Genomic DNA, 18,453 nt, shown 5'->3' with positions numbered 1-18,453 from the left:
TTAGACAGACAGCAAAATTGGCCAGAGATATCACGTTCCATTTATTCTTATTCTTATTCTATATTATTTATTATTTACGTAAGCTCAGAGGAGGGTCAAAGATCACAGAAGACAACTTCCTTCCTGTTCCTTCTTCCCTTCTCTTCTGTCCATGGCCAGTGTCCATCCATCACTGTCCATCCATCACTGTCTACCCCCAGGCTCCAGCTCTCCAGGCCCCCATCACTCTGTTCTTTCTCCAGCATCTCCGGGATTCTTTGAGACTGTTCACAGCTGAGGGGAGTGCTGTAGGAGTTGCTGGGAGTGGGGGGAGGTGAGAGGCTTTTGCACGTATCTGAACATATTTGTATATAATTGTATATATTTTCTTATATCATTAGTGTTTAATTAAAGCTGTGTAGTTTAGTTTTCAATCCAGCCAAGTCTCTCTCTATTTCTCCCTCTCATTCCCTACCTGGGTGGGAGGGGAGGGGATTGAGAACATTGTTGTCAAACCTGAATCAAATGGTGACATCCACCAACCTCTCCTTCATGAGTCCTTCCCACCAGGCCCGGAGCTGCTCCAGCCTGGGCTTCCCACAGAGTCACGGCTGCTTCCGGAACAAACTCCTCTGGCCCGGGGGCTTCCAAAGCTGCATAATCAGTGTCAACAGGCAGCAAATCCTCTGGCCGCTAAATCCAGGTCCTCTGGCCAAGTTTACCCCTCCTGGTGCCTTCAGGGAATGTGCCACCACATTCCTCCTTGAGTGCAGGGGCACAGCTGCCATGTTGCCATGGGTTGCTGGGAAACTTCTGCTTGGGCACCTTCTTCCTCATCAACCACCAGCAACGCTCTCCTTCCCCAGCACAACTCTTCTCCTCCAGCACAGCTCTTGTCCCCCAAGTGTTTCTCTGCTCAGGTGTTATCTCAGTTCTTTCATATGTTAATCGCAGAGGCTCATCTATTGTCCCTCTAATGGCTCCTTAGCTGGGTTGGAGCAGGGGAAGCTTCTCAGCTTCTTACAAGAGTGACTCCTGGGCCCCCCCCCTACTACCAAATAAACCCACCAGACCAAACCAAAACAGAACAGAAGGCTTTGATGACTTGGCTTTTAAAAAGCCCTGGTCTCCTGCTTTCTCATCTACTGTTTTATCATCTCCAAAACACCTTTCTTTGCCTGTCAGAAATGAGCGGTCTTTTTGCTTTTCTCTTAAATTTTATCATGTATTTGAATGAGAAAGAACCATAGAGAAAGGTAGATTCTTCTTATCCTAGTGACATTTTATGGAAAGGAGGGCATTTTGTCATGGCCTACTTGACAGGTGATTCAAGGTTTCATCTTGTCATTTCCTGAAAACAAAAGCAAAATAATAAAGAGGGTGTTAGGGTTTTTTCACTTAGAGTCAGTTGATTGTGTGAGTAACAGAAAGCAATCAATATACTTGAGCAGAGATTTTCATAAGGCCTCTTGTTTTTTTTTTTTCTTACTTGGTGTTAATTATTACCTGCACTTCCTGCCATAATGATTATCTTAAAAGTCTTTTTGGCTTTGAAGAGGTTGTCTTAGCTCTTGGGAGTACTCTCCTTGTGAAGGAACATAATCCAGAGAAGTCTATTACCCTAGAATTCTATATTTTTTTTATTATTTTTTTTCCCTGAGACAGTCAATGCTGTAAATTTAACTGCTTGAGTTGGCTTGCTGGATTTTTGCATACACAGCAAGGATAACTATACATCAGATTTATGGGCATCGTGTGCATGTTGCTATGACAACCCCTCCAGCCCTTGTACACCAAATAACCTTGTCATGTGAACGTTTATCACAAGCACATCAAGTACAGGATTGCTTGGTACTGTCTTCAGTTAAACAGCAGGATTTTTTTCTGCATAATAATTGGTTGTGGCCTCTTATACTATCAGTCAAAGTAAATCAACTTCTAGATTTGAAATTAACCACTGGTATGACATAATCTGAGCACCATTCTTCATGACTGCGGTGCTCCATGAGAGGAAAGTTTTCAAGGAGCTTTGCTCCCTTTTTGGAAAAACTGTGGTTTGTTTGGGTTTTTTTTATTGCAATTGTAATCTCACAAAGCCCATATGTAAAATGACAGGCTGTGCCTCTGTGTGCATGTAACATATTATTGAGCTGTAAAAGAAATATGAATTTTAACTATTGAATCATTTGTGAGAAATAAAGATTTAGTTTTTTTTTTAAAGGAACTTCTAAGGCCAGAGCCACATTCTAATTCTTCACTCCCATTTTTCGTTTTATTTTTCAGGGGAATTTGCAGGCTGCACACCTGGTCCTTCAATAGACCAGTTGAAAGGCTTGCTTATGCATTTAAACTCCTCCCTGTTCACCCACATTTTAAAGAAAACACAGGGATTTGGCTATGTTTCTAATTTATAGTTTCAGAGGGAAACATTAGTATGTGTGAGGGATTAGTCATCTGTTTTAATTGCTCCAGTAATTTTTATACAATAATGACATCATTGGTAAACTCCATCTCATGCATATGAATAGTAATGTTGCTACTTTTGTTCCAGAAGAAATAATATCTGAAGATGTAGGTACAGGAATTTTCAGAAAGCTTCCAACTCTATTGTAGCCTTCATACTTAATGCTGCTGTCAGGCTTATTTAACCACATTGACTCAAATACCCAAATCAGAAAAGAGCTTTGTAAATGAGTTTACAGAATGGCAACAGCAGAGTGAGAAAATATCAGCGATGTTCTCTTTTTCTTTCTCTAATAGATAGGATTAGTATAAATAATGTGTGGTCTTGTCCCTACCTGTTTTGATGGTTCATTATACTATAGGTTCTCACCAAATCAAAAGTTGCTAGATTTGTTAGAGAGACTTCTGCTGCCTTGAAATGAGCACTGTTAGGAAATAAGCAGCATTTCTGGAACCTGGTTTAAATGTTTACCAGAAGAGGAAATTCACTTTTCCCCATAACTACCTATTTTTAGCCAGAACTTTTGATGTAGAACAGGGTGACTAGCTGAGATGTAGATGTACACCTTGCAGATGGCAATATTTAGACAGATGTATTTTTCTGTGTGACTCCAAATCAAGACCAAGTGCTTTGCTGGAAATGCTTTGGTCAAGCACAAGTTATTTGTCTTAATAAAGGCATAACGAGCTGGTATTTTCCACCTTCCATTAAGCAAAATGTCAGATTAGATTATTTAATCTCAGATTTAAGACATAGACCTCTCTCTTTATTTTATGTCTCCTGAGATGCCAAGTTCTGGATACAATTTTAGAACATTAAATGCTAACTTTGTGATTTCCTTATGAAGATTGCCTTCCTCTTCACCACTATTCATTAACCACTGGCTGAATAAATAGACTGTATTTCATGGACAAATGAATGGATTTTTTTGAGTACTTTTATTTTTCTTCTGCAGCCTACATGAGTCCTTGTTACATTCTTTGTTTATGTTTCATACAGGCTTTAGGGGAATTAGATACACAAACACAACTAGCTTTCTTTTTGGGACCTTCATCCTTCCTTTGCTATACTGAAAATTGTCTTTATTAGTAACTAGATTTGGAGAAAAAACACTTATCAACTAATACCACAAAAGGCAGGTTCTATTTATTAAGCAAATCAATATGTGATATGACAATATTTTTTCAGCCCTGAAGAATCCTTTGTGCCTGAGACAAAACCAGCAGTTTACTATCAGAAGTTCTGCTACTGGAAAGGGTTCACACTTGCTACATCTAGCTGTTTGATTCCGTAAGAATGTTGATTTCTGAGTTCACACTCGTACTGTGTTTGTACGCTAGTCATACAGATAGAGTCAAAGCACACAATGCTCATGTTGAAGATTAATCCACCTGGGGTCAGCTGTGCATCAGGCACCTTTGGTTTGCTATATTCTTCTAGCTTCTGACAGAAGAGATGAGAGCTGCAGTGGCTTCTCATTTTTCTTTGCCTTTTTATCGCTCTTTGGCTCTAACAACAAGTGAAGGAGCTGTTCAAACACAGAATCACTTGCAGGAGCTACAATGGAGTTTTAAGTTCTGTTTCTGTTGAGTATGTTCACCAGAGCTGGTAAAGGAGTGTTCCTAGTGCAGTTTCTTAAGCAACTGTGTCCAAGAGAAATATAAGATATCTGTGGCTTAAATAAGAGACTCATCTGGAAAAGGGGGTTTCTGCTGTGTGGAAAACTATAAGGAAAGATACAGTGTAGGTGATTCAGCTATAAATTGGTCATATGAATGACAGAAGAATGCAGTTCTTTCGTGTCTAGCTATGTCTGTAGTAGTTATTGCAATTCCACAAACTGTAAGTCATACCATAATATATGTTCCTTAAAGATGTATTTCTATTCTTCAAACATAAGGAAGCAACCTTAATAATTTTCTTGGGCAACAGAATTCCTACCTCTCCCCTCTTGTCAAGTTTATCACAGAAAGGAATAAGGAAAGTGTACTTTTTGCTGATGTCAAGTCACTGAACTCATCAGGATTCCACCAACAAAAAATAGAGAAGAACCTGACCCTTTCATAACAAAACATTTGGATCAAGCACTGGCTGAATGGTCAGGCCAAAAGAGTGGTGGTCAATGAAGTCAAGTCCAGCTGGGGCTACTCACAAGTAGTGTTCCTCAGGGCTCAGTGTTGGGACCGTTTCTGTTTAACGTCTTTGCTGATGATCTTGTTAAGGACATAGAGTGTAGCTTGTAAGTTTGCAGATGACACCAAACTAGGCAGGAGTGTTGATCTGCATGAGGATAGGGAGGATCTACAGAAAGACCTGGATAGATTGGATTGTTGGGCTAATGTCAATGGTCTGGGCTTCAACAAGGTCAAGTGCTGGGTCCTACACTTGGGTCACAATAACCCCAGGCAAGGCTGCAGGCTTGGGAAGTGTGGCTGGAAAGTGTCTGGCAGAAAAGGACCTGGGGATTCTAACTGACAAGTAGCTGAATATGAGCCAGCAGTGTGCCCAGGTGGCCAAGGAAGCCAATGGCATTCTGGCCTGTATTATAAATAGTGTGACCAGCAGAAGTCGAGAGGTGATTGTCCCCCTGTCCTCAGCACTGGTGAGGCCACACCTGGAGTGCTGTGTCCAGTTTTGGGCACCTCAGTTCAAGAGAGTTATTGAGGTGCTGGAGCGAGTGCAGAGTTGGGCAACAAAGCTGGTGAAGGGCCTGGAGAATCAATCTGATGAAGAAGGCTTGTGGGAGCTGGGAATGTTTAGTTTGAGGAAGAGGAGGCTGAGGGGAGACCTCATCCCTCTCTACAACCACCTGAAAGGTCATTGTAGAGAGGCTGGGGCTGGTCTCTTTTCTCTTCTTACAGGTAACTAGCGACAGAACAAGAGGGAAGGGATTCAAGCTGCAACGGGGCAGGTTTAGACTGGACATGAGGAAAAACATTTTCACAGAAAGAGTGATCAGACACAGATGATGGTTGGACTCGCTGATCATCAAGGGTCTTTTCCAACCTGAATGGTTCTATGATTCTATGAACCAAGAATACTGCAGAAGCAAAGGATGACCTAGAAAGCCATGTAGAATAACAAGAAATGAGCTGGGTAAAGAAGGTTAGAGAGCGAAGAACGATGGTGAGCCTGAGCTGGTAACTTTATCTTCGAAGTTCCATTACTTGATGGAAAACTGATTTTACAGGTGGTCATGCTGTTCATATTCTCTGTTCAAGCATGTAAAGGAATCATTAGGTTTCTTCAAAACTGTCAAAGAATCTATGTAAAATATTGGAATTTTCCTTGTGTTAGACACAAGACATGATTTTCAGTAAAAATGACATGGCTGGAAGAAAAGCTTCCAGAAATATATGTATCAGAGGGTGAATTAAAAAAATACCCATCTGAAAGTCATCAGCAAGGTCAAAGCACAGCTGACAGGGAGATAACTGATACATTGCTGCTTTCTGCTCAGCAGTATCAGTTGTGAAAGCCTTGCAGGTCAGCTGCCCAGCCATAGAGAAATCAGTACTGCAAATGCTTGCTGTATGGATGCATGATTTAGTGTGAACTTGGTTGTTTATTTTCTATGCAATAGCACAGTAGAGGTGGGTAAGCAGAACACAGGCAATCCATTCTCAAGAATTCCCCATAAAGTACAGTATCATGATACTGAAAACAAAGCTGTTCTTGAGCCCAGACTGCTTCTGTAGTGAAAGAAGTTGTAGGACTACCTAAGAGCACATGTGGCAAGATCACTTTAGATTCACCACGCATGCACCGTGGCCACAAGGTCTAAATTTGTTGGCACACTCTGTAAAAAGGCCTTCCTTGTTTCACTTTTGTATCTGACAGTGTCATCTGCTGTTTCCCACAATATACAACACATATATGCATGGACACAAAAATGCTATAGCATAAGTGATCTCTTTCCTCAGCTGACTTTTTCTTTCTTATATTCCTAACATTTTCAATGAATCAGCCTCTCAGTTTCCTTTCATAAAAGAGGAAAAAATAATCGTGTCCACAAGTATCCCAAAGACCAGGAAGACTGGTGGAAATTTGTCACTTCTCCATTCTTAACACTTTTGAGATGTTCTGTAATAATTTCTGAATTAAACTTGTTTATCTGGACCATCATTAACTACGTTAGCCTCTTTCATCCTTTACCTATGTGGATACACTGCACAGTGCAAGGATCACCTGGTTTTATGGTGTTCCTTATGGAATATGACAGGTTGATGGATGTGTCCACTGGGTGACTCACTTCCTTGTTAGTTTTCTTGCATCCCTCACAGATGCCTCTTGGGTGAAGACAGTCATTGAGTTTTTTATTGCTGGCAGCAACAGAGAAGTTGCAAAATCTCCAATTCACACTGAGGGCTTTGTCTTCCAAGTCCTTGATCCCTGAGCAAGGCAGGGGGAGGAGCAGAAAGTCCAAAAACTGATGAAAAGGCCTCAAACCTCCTTCCATGTCCAAACTCTCCCATTACACCATGAGAAAGTTCCCACCACCTTTTCCAGCTCAGGCAAGTGTTTCCTTAGGGGAGGTTTTGATGTCAGCAGGTGGAAGACTGAGTGAAAGACAAGAATAGGCATCCAGAGATACCTCAGCGTAAGGAGAAATACTTCAACAGAAAGCAAATTTTCATCTTATTATGACCTTTGCCAGCTCTTGTTAGTTACACACTTGTCAAGTAACTAATTAATTTCCCTTTGGAAACACTGATTTATCAAGACTGAATCATGTCAACTAGAAAACTGTGTACCTTGAGAGTTTAGTGGGAGTGAGGGAGAAAAGTATAATGTCTTTTTACATTATCTTTGAAATTAAAGACTTGCTCAGCAGAGCTGTACCAGAAGAATGCAAAAAGGGCTGAAATTAAGGAGGGTAAATAGCAGCGTTAAGATAAATCTTCAAGATGTAGCTCTGTTTTACTCCTGGATAATGAGTTCTTTTCTCATCTGAAGATGGTTTAGATTTTTGTGTCTTTCAACATTACAAAAGCCAGCATGTGAGATTCACCTTGTTTCAGAACCTTAATTATACATCATTTATGATAATTATCCATCTTAGGAAAATCAAGAGTGGTTTCTTAGCCCAGCTGCCCCACAAGAATTAAGAACATGCCACAGCTTTCTGTAAGATGTCATGGGAATCTGTTTGCATAACCCAAGGGAAAAAATTTGCCTTCACCCCAAGTATGGGGATAAGCAGACCTCTGGGTACTGAAACGTTCAGCCACACAAGCCCCAAATGTTTTTGCAAAGTTGGTTTTCTGACACACTGTCTTTGTCTATTCCAGAAAGAAGTTAAACCCACTGCAGGAGGTAAAAACTACAACAACTAAAACCAGCTTAGTGACAGAGGTTTTTGAAACTACCCAGGGGATTTAAAAAAAAAAAAAAAAAAGTCTGCATATGGTCTTACTGACCAAACTACTTAACTACCTAAAGGAAACATCCTAAACCAAGAGAAATTATACACTCCGTGAGTTTGATGGCACCATATTGTTTCCACTGTTGTGTAGGGGGATGTTCTCCTTAAGCTTTATTTTTACAAAAAACAAAATTTGTAAGCACATTTCACCTTCTAAAGCAAAACATACTGACCTTGTCAGCCTCCTTTTCATTGCAGTTGTCTTCATTTGTCAGCTTCTAGTCCCACATTTAACCTAGTCATAATTGGAACAAGCAGATTGTTTTTAAAACACTGCTGTGCCAAGTAACATCACTTTGTGTTTAGGGACTCTCTTTATTTATCTGTACAAAGTTCTGAAGGTCTCTACGTTTCTGTATATAGAGTCCTTAATTTTGTTAAAACACAATATTTTACTTTTATTCAGTATGTTCAACAGGTCCAAAGAATTTCAGCAGGTTTGAAAGCAACCTGTGGTACTTGCCTGATCACAAAGACCTTTTATGTTTTTTGATACTGCAGTGAGACCCACAGTTCTGCTATGACAATAATTGTTTTGTACGATCTTCTTGAAATTTAATTCATTTTCTACAGTCCACTTCTCTTGGGGCACTAGTAGGGGAAGCAGTATTCGTAGGGCAGTGCCTGAGAGTGATATAAAACCTGTAGATTTTCCTTAGATTACATTAATATTGCCTGGGAAAACCAGCACAAGTATAGAATGCTCTGATGTTAGCACAGGCCTGGTGTTGGGTTGACTTGATACCATGGAGTGCATTCCTTGGTGTAAGAAACAACAAACCACAACATCTTTCAAGACTCACTCCAATATTGCCTCAACGACAGCAGACTTCTCAAGCTGTTAATTATGTAATTCCTTTAGCAAGTACAGGTTTGTATTTCAGAAGCATCTGCTTTTTTTCAGCTGGTCTGAGTGGGTCTTTGTGCCCTGCAGGATCCTGATCAAGGATGAGCATGTCCACCACCAATAAAGAAATCTTGTGATCTGCTTCTCCTCAGCTCTGTACAGTTACAGCAGTGACGCAGAGCTCACATACAAAACCTCAATATCTTTCTCATAGCACCAATGATCTGGCAACAGGATGCATTTTAGCTTTTTGATCTTTCCTGGAGATGAAAACCAAGAGGATTTTATCAGACAGGTGACTAGCATCCTTATGGACAAGTTGGTATGGAAGATCATAATGTTGGTATGTCTCTGTTACTCATGAGGCACTTCACAGGCTGCTTTAAAACAAGAGGGAAAAAAAATAAAAATTAAACCAGAGCATGCACTAATTATCTCGTCTTGCTTTCCAACACTCATTTTGTCCTCTTAGGTCAGAGGGGATGGGGATTCAACCCCAGACCATAGCAGAGGAAGAGAAGGGCGGTTTCTTGTATTATTGTTCCTGATGATGAAGTTCAGTAGTTATGCTAGACGGCTGATGATGGCTAAAAGCTGGCAGAATTAATCTGTCAACATTGACTATTCAGGGTAGAAACTACAAGCCCTGGGAGCTGCAGAGTGTTTTATTTTTTAAAGCCTTTTAAATTTTATAGCTCATTTATGTTCCAATAGAATGAAACATGTGATAATGTAATGCTCTTAATTGCAGTCTTCAGAGTAAATCCTGCCTTTTCTAAGGAAGTGTCCCTTTGATACAGAAATAATTAATAAAGAATTATAATTTAGAAGAGACCATCATTGCCATCTAATCTGATGTGCATAACACCAGATCACAAAACCTTGCTAGATAAGACTGCACCAAGCACCTAATTGAGTTTAAATAATAGTTTATCTTTAGCTCATTTCCAAGTCACAGTCTTCCATATACCAAGTTAAGCTGCTCCAATGGTTAATTATCTTCTCAGTCAAAAAATATATGCTGCATTCCTACTCTGAGATCACGGTAGTTTTGTTCCAAACTACTAAATCTCATTAAGCTTTTCTCTACTCAATTAAAGAATTGTTTGCTTTCTAAAATCTCTTCCCAAAATACGTATTTCTAGTTTAAGTGTAATTCACCTCTTAAACTATTCCTGGATAAACTAAGTAGATTGAACTTCTTAAACCTCTCATTATGAGACAGGTTTTTCCTACTGTAAATCATGCCTGCAATTTTCTTCTGAATGCTTTCTCATTCACCCGCATCACCCTTTGAAGTGTAGAAATCAGTACTGGAATACCATCTTCCACTAACACACCAAGAAACATTCCTTCCCTGCTTTATTTTATAATCCCTCTGCTTAGATGGCATTTATCTTCTTGGTGACAACGTTAAACACCTAGATGCACTTGACTACCCACCCAACCACAATGGTGTTTTTTTTCAGGACACCTTCTTTTTCTGTGGTGTCCCTACATCCTAATGATCCAGAGTATGTCCTGGTACAAACTTCCCTCATCTGATTCTGCATTCCTGAGTGTTCATTTTATGTCATTTTATGAGCACTGGGGTTGCAGAAACTTGTAATCAAACGCAGCCTGAGGAATTCTGCTTTCTTTCTTTATGTTGGGGGCTCTCAACCAGGGAAGCCAGCAGTGCCCTGAGCCACATCCTCCCAACATGTCTCAGCCAGCAGCTACAGAATCTTATCCAAGCACTTAAGCCTTAGTTTACAACTCCTGATCTCCCATCCTTTGAGACCACAACTCATCTCCAGCACTTGTACAAGGAGTGCATCTACAGAGCACATTGCATTGTTGTGATACCCTACCTAGCTTTCAAAAACTTCAATTTCATTGCAAGCACTGATTGTAAAGCAGCAGCAGGAGGTAAATTCAGTAGCATCATGTCACCTTCTGATTTCTTCTTTTTCTCCCTGAAGAGATTATTCTTGCTGAGAAAAGTACTTTGTGAGAGCTAAGTATTTACTGCTCTTTTGAGATCCAATTTTACTTTATCTGACTTTGTTTATATATTCCTCCTCATCCCCATTTATCCAGCAAATTTCCCAATTTCTGTTTGAGAAGAATAGAGGTATCTGGTTCCTCTTGAATGAGTAATTGTTGGAATTCTGCAAAAATGCAAGGTGCAGTGGACAAAAGAAAGGGTGAGAAGTGAATAGAGGTTCAGAACATTTCATGAAAGCCCTCCACTATTTAGTGTCATTACTAACTCTACAACCTGAGGCAATTTATTAAGAGTTTGCAAAAGTGGCTTAAAGAGCAAGATGTGAAGACTTCCATTGGAAACAGATGACTAATTTAAAGGCTGCAATTGGTTACTAAGAACAGGCTAGGTGAAAATTGTGAGAGGTGAATAGCTACTGAAATTTGTGAGCTGGGGTAAGGAAAGAAAATTACCACTTACTTGGAATAAATAACTCTTCAAAAATAATGGGTTTTAAACTTTGAAATTGTTTTGTCCTTTAGAACTATTTTCAGCTCCAAATAGGTTACACTTGCCTGGGTAAAAAAGATAATGTAATTATTCTAACTGGTATTTTTGATAATTTGATTCTTTATTAATAATAATGTCTCATATATTGCAGCAATGTTAGCTACATAAATTAACTCTATCTGTACTACAAGACAAATTATTTTAATATAAATTTTCCACTAGCTTTTGCTTTAAATTGATGCCGTGAGCCCTTGCCAGAAATGCCAGAAATCAAAAAGGATGTTGTTGTTAATATTACTAATAGTAATTCAGTTGATTGGTTCATCCTAACAAGAGGATTTTGAAAGTGTTGTATCTGAGATGTATCTCACAGGCCATTATACAGCAGAGTTTAGTCCTGTTGGGTGTACAGGATATTTTTGCCATACACACCAACACTTACTCCTTATTCCTAGGTCTCACAGAACTTGATTCCTTGCCGAGTCAGTGACTTTGTAATTCCTTGATGTCTACATTTCACCTCCCATCCCACCTGATGCAAGTGAAACTGTCTGGTGAATTCAAAACACTCCCCAGATAAATTTAGTGATCTTGAATCAACATTTTGCAGTGGGGAACTTTGCTCCTGGAAAAAGAATTTTGACCAGCACTTCCCAGACTCCTCCCTTACCAAGCAGCACAAATCCTATCAGCTCAGATCTATTGTCTCAGCAGTGAAATATTAATATTCTAATCACTGAAAAGTATCCAGATCTTTGTCAAAAGTGAATGAACATGAGATTTGTGCTGTGGGATAGGAGTATAGGAGACAGTCTCTTCCCTGGTAGGCAGATAATTACTAAGAAATACTGAAGAACAGAATAAGGGAAGGATATTTAATATGGGGTTTGTTTTTTGTTTTTTTTTTGTTTGTTTGTTTGTTTTTGTTTGTTTTTTTTTCACAAGCATATTGGACATCACAAGATGTCCAGTCAGCTAGAAGACTGAAGACTGGGTAAGGTTATTAGCCATGTTTTTTTCTGTTTGGGTTCATAATGATGATGATGCTCCACAGGGCTTTTAGTGTGTCCCTGTTACAACTCATTTTCAGCACATTTAAGTAATCCATAATCCTACTTGCACAGTTACAGGAGCTATGTTCATAGAAATACAAGGGGAAAAAATGAAAAATCTAACACAATCTGGGATGCCTTCCAGACAGACTTATCCTCTAAACTGAGGTGCCAAAACTAGGAATGTAGCCACTGTAGCCACTTCTTTTAGTTAATGGAGACAGGGAGAGAACAGGCACTTCAACTCCAACGATGATTCAGAAATTAGATGGGCTGCCTCAGTCTCTTTACTTCTCCCACTCAGAATGTGAATTCTGGCTATATCTCTTCAAATAGCTACTGTTCAAAACAAAGACCTACCAGCAAGAATATCTGGTAGCATGCACTTGGAATTATTATCTCATGCAAAATATAGTTCTTGACTTCTCTCTATACTTCCTTATACCCCAACAATTCCTCCAACCCAGTTTAATCCACACAATTTTGTTTTCACCCTTTTTTTCTCTTCATTACTCTAGAACAGATCCATCAAACATAAGGTACAATTTTAACAGCAAAACAAATAAGAATATCAGGGGAAACTAGACATTCTTGTGGATATATTATTAATTTAGCTAAATCAATAGACAAAGCAGCTAAAAACTACTCAGAATGATACATCCATAGAATCAGAGAAAGATACATGCAGTTGAAGATGGAGACAGAAAGTGAAGAAGTCAAAGCAAGCCAAAATAACGATTGATGAAAAAAGATCCTTATACTGTCCAAAAGCATTCTTGTTTATCTGAGGTTTATTTTCCTGGAAGACTTAGCAAAATATGATACTCCACCCTAAGCATGTGAAAAGTGCCAGGCAATCATTGTTGCCTTTCTTTTTCCACTCAGTCCTTCTACTGAAATAGACCAAACCTAATGAGTGGAAAGTGTAATTTTAAAACCTTTGGGTATTTGGGGGTTTTGATTTTTCATTATTTTTTGATTGGTTGGTTTGTTGGTTTTTTCCATATGCTCAGCAATACAAGGATGCTAGGGAGGTAATCTGTGTGCCTGCAGTGATAAAAAAGCTGAAATATCATCTGTAGCAACACTTACATCATCTGGATATTGCAGAAGGAAAAAGCTAAAGCTAAAGGAGAAGGAGAAAGAACGAACCTTACCTCTGCTAATATGTGTCCTTCACAGTCTGGACAACCTTTCTGTGTGTGAGCCAAATGTTATCAGCTCATCATCTTAGTCATTACTTTCATCACTCCTCCTTTTCCTCATGGAAGATATGAGTAGAATGATTGCTGGCTAAAATATGAAAGGCATGCATGATGCCAGTAGCCACAGGCATGGAGTTTGCTCACTGAAAACAAAAACACTTGGTCAGCTTTTGCTCTAGAGAGGAGGAATGTATAGTGAGAGTCATGCTTGGGGTGCCAGGCTTACCTGCCTCTTGCCCTTGCATCCTGGGTCTATAGTGAGAGCTGGTTAGGAACTTTGTGACTTCCAAAGAAAAATGCTATGTTCTAAAACTGAGGCTTTTCAGTTTTCAAAATTTCTTCAACCCCAAAATGGATTCTCTGTAGTGAAAAAGAAAAACTTGATCAAGACCACTAGGTAGGAAGACACTGCTTCAACATCTGGAGTTCATTTTTGGTCTGCAAAATAAGTATTGAATACAAAGTGAAGCAAGGAAAGAAAAAAATTAAGGCAACTGGGAAAAGATAGGTAAGTGAGAGTGAACACTATCTCTCCAGCTATGTCCCTCTGAAAGCAGTTGACCTTGATGAGACTACTCCCAGTCTTTGTTGCTCCATTTTCAGAAGGGAGGGAGTGGGCAAGTGTTTCCTCTGTCAAAAACGGGAGAACTGGAAAGGAGAGTGATGTTACATCAGGTTCTATCTCTGCACAGAACAGGGAAGCTTTCTTCACCCTTCAAAGCAGAAATATATCCTCATTTGTAGAATCACAGAATCATATAATGATTTGTGTCGGAAAGGAGTTTAGAGATTATCTAGGTCACCTAGATCCAAATCCTGCTGCATAGGCAGGGACACCTCCCACCAGCCCAGGTTGCTCCAAGACCCATCCAACCTGCACTTCAACACTTCCAGGGCTGGGGCAGCCACAGCTTCCCTGGGCAAGCTGGGCCAGTGTCTCACCACCCTCACAGGAAATAATTTCTTCCTAACATCTAACTTAAATCACCCCTCTTCCAGATTTTAACCATTATCCCTAGTCCTATCACTCCGTGCCATTGTAAAAAATCCCTCCCTAGGCAGGCACCTATTCTGCATTGATCTTAGCATAGATTTTGGTTTTGTCTTAAAAAAACCTGGAAGATGCATCTATGAAAACAAACAGGAATTATCAGATATCTAGTGAAGGAAATTATTTATTTTTCAGCTTTGTCTGCTTGCAAACTGATGGTGCCCTGTGAGGTGTTACTCACTATATCTGAATTTAGTCCATATTAGGAGGTTCATCTCCCCATATTCTGCATAAACTCAGAGGGAAAAGTGAGAGGGTCTCAGAAGGGAAATCAAAACAGAATTCTATAATCACACCAAATCAATGTCCATTAGAGGTGTATTCCCCTTAGGTCCTAGAAACCAGGAGGAAAGTGAGAAAGGAAGAATGTAAGTGGGTAGGTGGCAAGTTCTAGTTTTGCCATAAAGATTGGATACTGGTGGTGGCACAACACAGAGAAAGGTTTAAGTGGCACTTTGCCACCAAGGAATGAACAGGATTGAAAAGGCCAGAGGACAAGGATTGATCCTAGGAGTTCAACTCTCCGTGGTGACTGAGGCCTTTAAGATCAAAAAGGGTAATAAGACAGGTCAAGGAAAAGAAAGCCAAAGCAGGTGTGAGGAGGCAACAAGCAAGAAAATAAATTCTGCTGATTTCTGCAGTGTGCAATTCACAGCCTGATGTAAACACACACTAACAACCCCAGGCCCTTGGAGAATGTTAAGCAGACAGTAAAGAAAAAAAAAAATATATATATGGTCAGCAGTATTTTAAAGATAGAAAGTCCTTACTCAGAAGTACATAGTAAATCTGTGGAAGAACAAGAATTTGAATCCACAGCCGTGAACAAAAGTGTGCTTATGTTGTGTAACAACTCCAAAAGGCACATTTCTGTCAAGCTTGAAGTCAGGCATTAGGAGTGTTCTTTAATCAGCATTCAAGACAAACTACTAAAGACTGTATTTATCACAGATCTGCAAAACCAAGATGGTTAGCTATTAAATATTGGTAATTTAAGAAACTGGGATACTAAGAAAATTATCAGTCTCCTTAAAACCAAAGAAGTCATTGTGACTCTTGAATGGGCATAGAAGTTTATCTGGATGGGCAAATAGTATGTATTTTTTTCAAGAAACAAAAATGTACTACAAAATGCTGTATGAAGCTGTTACAGCCAGCCACATGACCTGCCATCCAAGTCTTAAACCAACACCACTCCAAACCTGAATCTTTTCTCTTTAACAGTGAAACTACTGTTGTAGAAACGAAATCCACTGTGGGGCAATTTGTTCTCTTGCCACACATATTTCGGCTACAAAATAGTCAACGGCACTTAGACATTAGAAAGACTCCAGAGAAAGTTAACACAGATGATTAGCCCTAAAGGAGCTGTAAGATGATGAGAAGCTGAGTGAATTAAATTTATTTCCCTTAGTGTGAATCAGTGGAGTTACACTGAGGTTTATAATATTTGTGTGCAGAGATCTCACCGCATCTGTATAATGGGAGGAATGTGGGGGGGATTAGTTTGGATGGACAGAAAATTGAAGCAGCATGGGGGGGAACAAGGGACAAGAGGATGTATGAGGTCTTTTTATCCCATTTTTCTTTTTCACTGCTAGCTGATTAAGGAAAGCAAGGGCATCTAGGATTCTGCATTTGAAAGGCTGCTAGATGACTGCAAGAAACATTAGGTTGCTTGAAAATGTCAGCACTTTACACTTTATGTAGGACTGAGCTGATTGCTACGGTGAAGAGAACATAAGTGATTCAAAGGTGAACCAGAGGTCTCCCTGTTAGAGATGTGAATATGAGCAGGATGGGGGAAGGGAGCCTGGCTTCATGAAATGCTGAATTTATTCTTATCTCAAAGCAGGGTCAATAGAGATTTTATACATACTACATTTTTGTATGAATTAGTGAGTGGCTTGTTATCAATGAAGGTGAATCAGATCTGGGAAAAGAGGTAACACAGCCTGGTAGATTCTTTCTACAGCATCTAAATCTGGGACAAAAATCTGTCTAAAGAGCAAAACAGGTCTTGTCTCATGAAATGGGGAGGGGAGCTGCATCTTAGCTAATGCATGGCAACTAACACAGGGTAAAATGCCAGTGTAGGACAAATTACTTACTTGTCCTGGGAATGAACAGGTTAATAATAATTCTGATGCTTTTCCATTATTCGCCTTTATCTGATGAAGCACAAAAAGCTACAAATCATATTTCTTTTGCTTGGATTTGACAATGGGTAGGACCCATCCTGGTTAACTTCAGTAATCTCAGACACTGCACCATAAAGCACTGGGATCCCAGAGCTTGGCCACTGGAATAGGACAACTATCCTGCTTGGCCCAACTATACACCTTAAGAGACATTACATTGCCTTTGCAGGTTTTTTTTGTTACGCAACACAGACAAATAGAGAACAAAAATAACACACTTGACATTTGGAGGGAGAAACCCCACATGATATCTTAGTTAACCTGTGGTAAACAGTCCGTGCTTTCCTCATTTACTAAACACAGAATAACACCATTAAAATAACACGCTCCCAGTTAGGATTCATCAGGTGACTTTTTTTTCCAGAAGTCATAATTCCCAACACTTGGCAGGTGAAAGAACCTGTAGTTGACCTGTACTGTCAGCTAGAAAATGAAAAGACAAGATACACATTCTGAGGAAAAAAAAGGTTTTCATCTGCCATGTTGGTGAGAGGATCCTGTTCTCAATTTAATGTTTTGCTTTACTCCTATATTTCTGGCAATAATTTTTAAAATAAACTAAAAACAAAACACACACACACAAAAAAAACCAAACTAAAAACAAACAACAAGAACAACAACAAAAAAACAACAACCCAAAACCAACAAAAAAACCCAAGCAAAAGAAAAGTGTTTAAAAGCACAGGGCTAAAACAAAATCACTGTCTTGAGAACATCCACCCAAAACCTGCTTGAGACCATAGATGTGCAGGAGAGGAAACATGACCATAATTTAGAAATTGTAATTATTCTTTTTTTTTTTTTCCTTATTTATTTATTATTATATTTTTACCTTGGCTCTCCCAGGCATACAGTTAAAGCTTTTTGACAACCTACATGCAACCTAGATTTTCATCATCTACAGTAACAGACTACTTAATTAAAACTCTAGCTTCATGTATTGTAAGGAGTGCTCCATGCCCCTATTTTCCCAGGGATGGAGTGTGCTCTCTGCTCCTGCCTACATTCGTCATTATTCACCACATGCTTGGACGGTGTTACCTGAACTGATTACGTGTCTGACTGAGAACTAAGCATTTATCATGACACTATACTATGCAACCATATCTCTAAAAGGCAAAAATCTCTCTGGGGGATCAGACCAGAGCTCCCCTGTAAAACAGATCAGTCCCAGAGCACATACCAGTCAGGTTCCAGCAGTCAGGCCTCAGAAGGTTCCATGGATGAAAGTGTGATGGACCAAGACCTGGAGAATTCAGCCAGTGCAGTCATCTCCATAGAAGCCACTTAGACTTGGCATTTCAAGATCAATATCAGGCAGCATTGTGAATCAGTGGCAATTATTGCTCAGATAGCACCAGACTGCCATCTCAGCTCCAGGACAATGCCATATTTCAGGAGAAGGGTTTATCCATGGGATAGGTCTTTCCAGTCATGAGCTGGTAATCTTCACAGCACAGAACCACGTCTTCTGTGGTCACTAATTTCTGCTTTAAGGACTTCTGTCAAGAGTAGAGAGAAAGACAAGGAGGGAAAAAGAAATAAAGACAGAAAGAGAAGCTGCTCTGGTTTGTCTTATTGAAAGTTGGTGGCGCTTCTCACTCACTTAGGTGAAGAAGTTCTTCTTCACCTAACCAAGAAGGTTAGGACAGGTAAATTAGGAGGTATTGGAAATGTTTTATGTTGTATAATGCTGAGAGTTACTCAAAGCAGAAAAAAATCCAGTATCTGGGGAAATGAGTCCTGCTGA

This window comes from Chaetura pelagica, unplaced genomic scaffold (assembly GCF_000747805.2).
Source record: "Chaetura pelagica isolate M959 unplaced genomic scaffold, ChaPel_1.0 scaffold121, whole genome shotgun sequence".
Classification (NCBI taxonomy): Eukaryota; Metazoa; Chordata; class Aves; order Apodiformes; family Apodidae; genus Chaetura; species Chaetura pelagica.
This window is presented reverse-complemented; position numbering follows the sequence as displayed.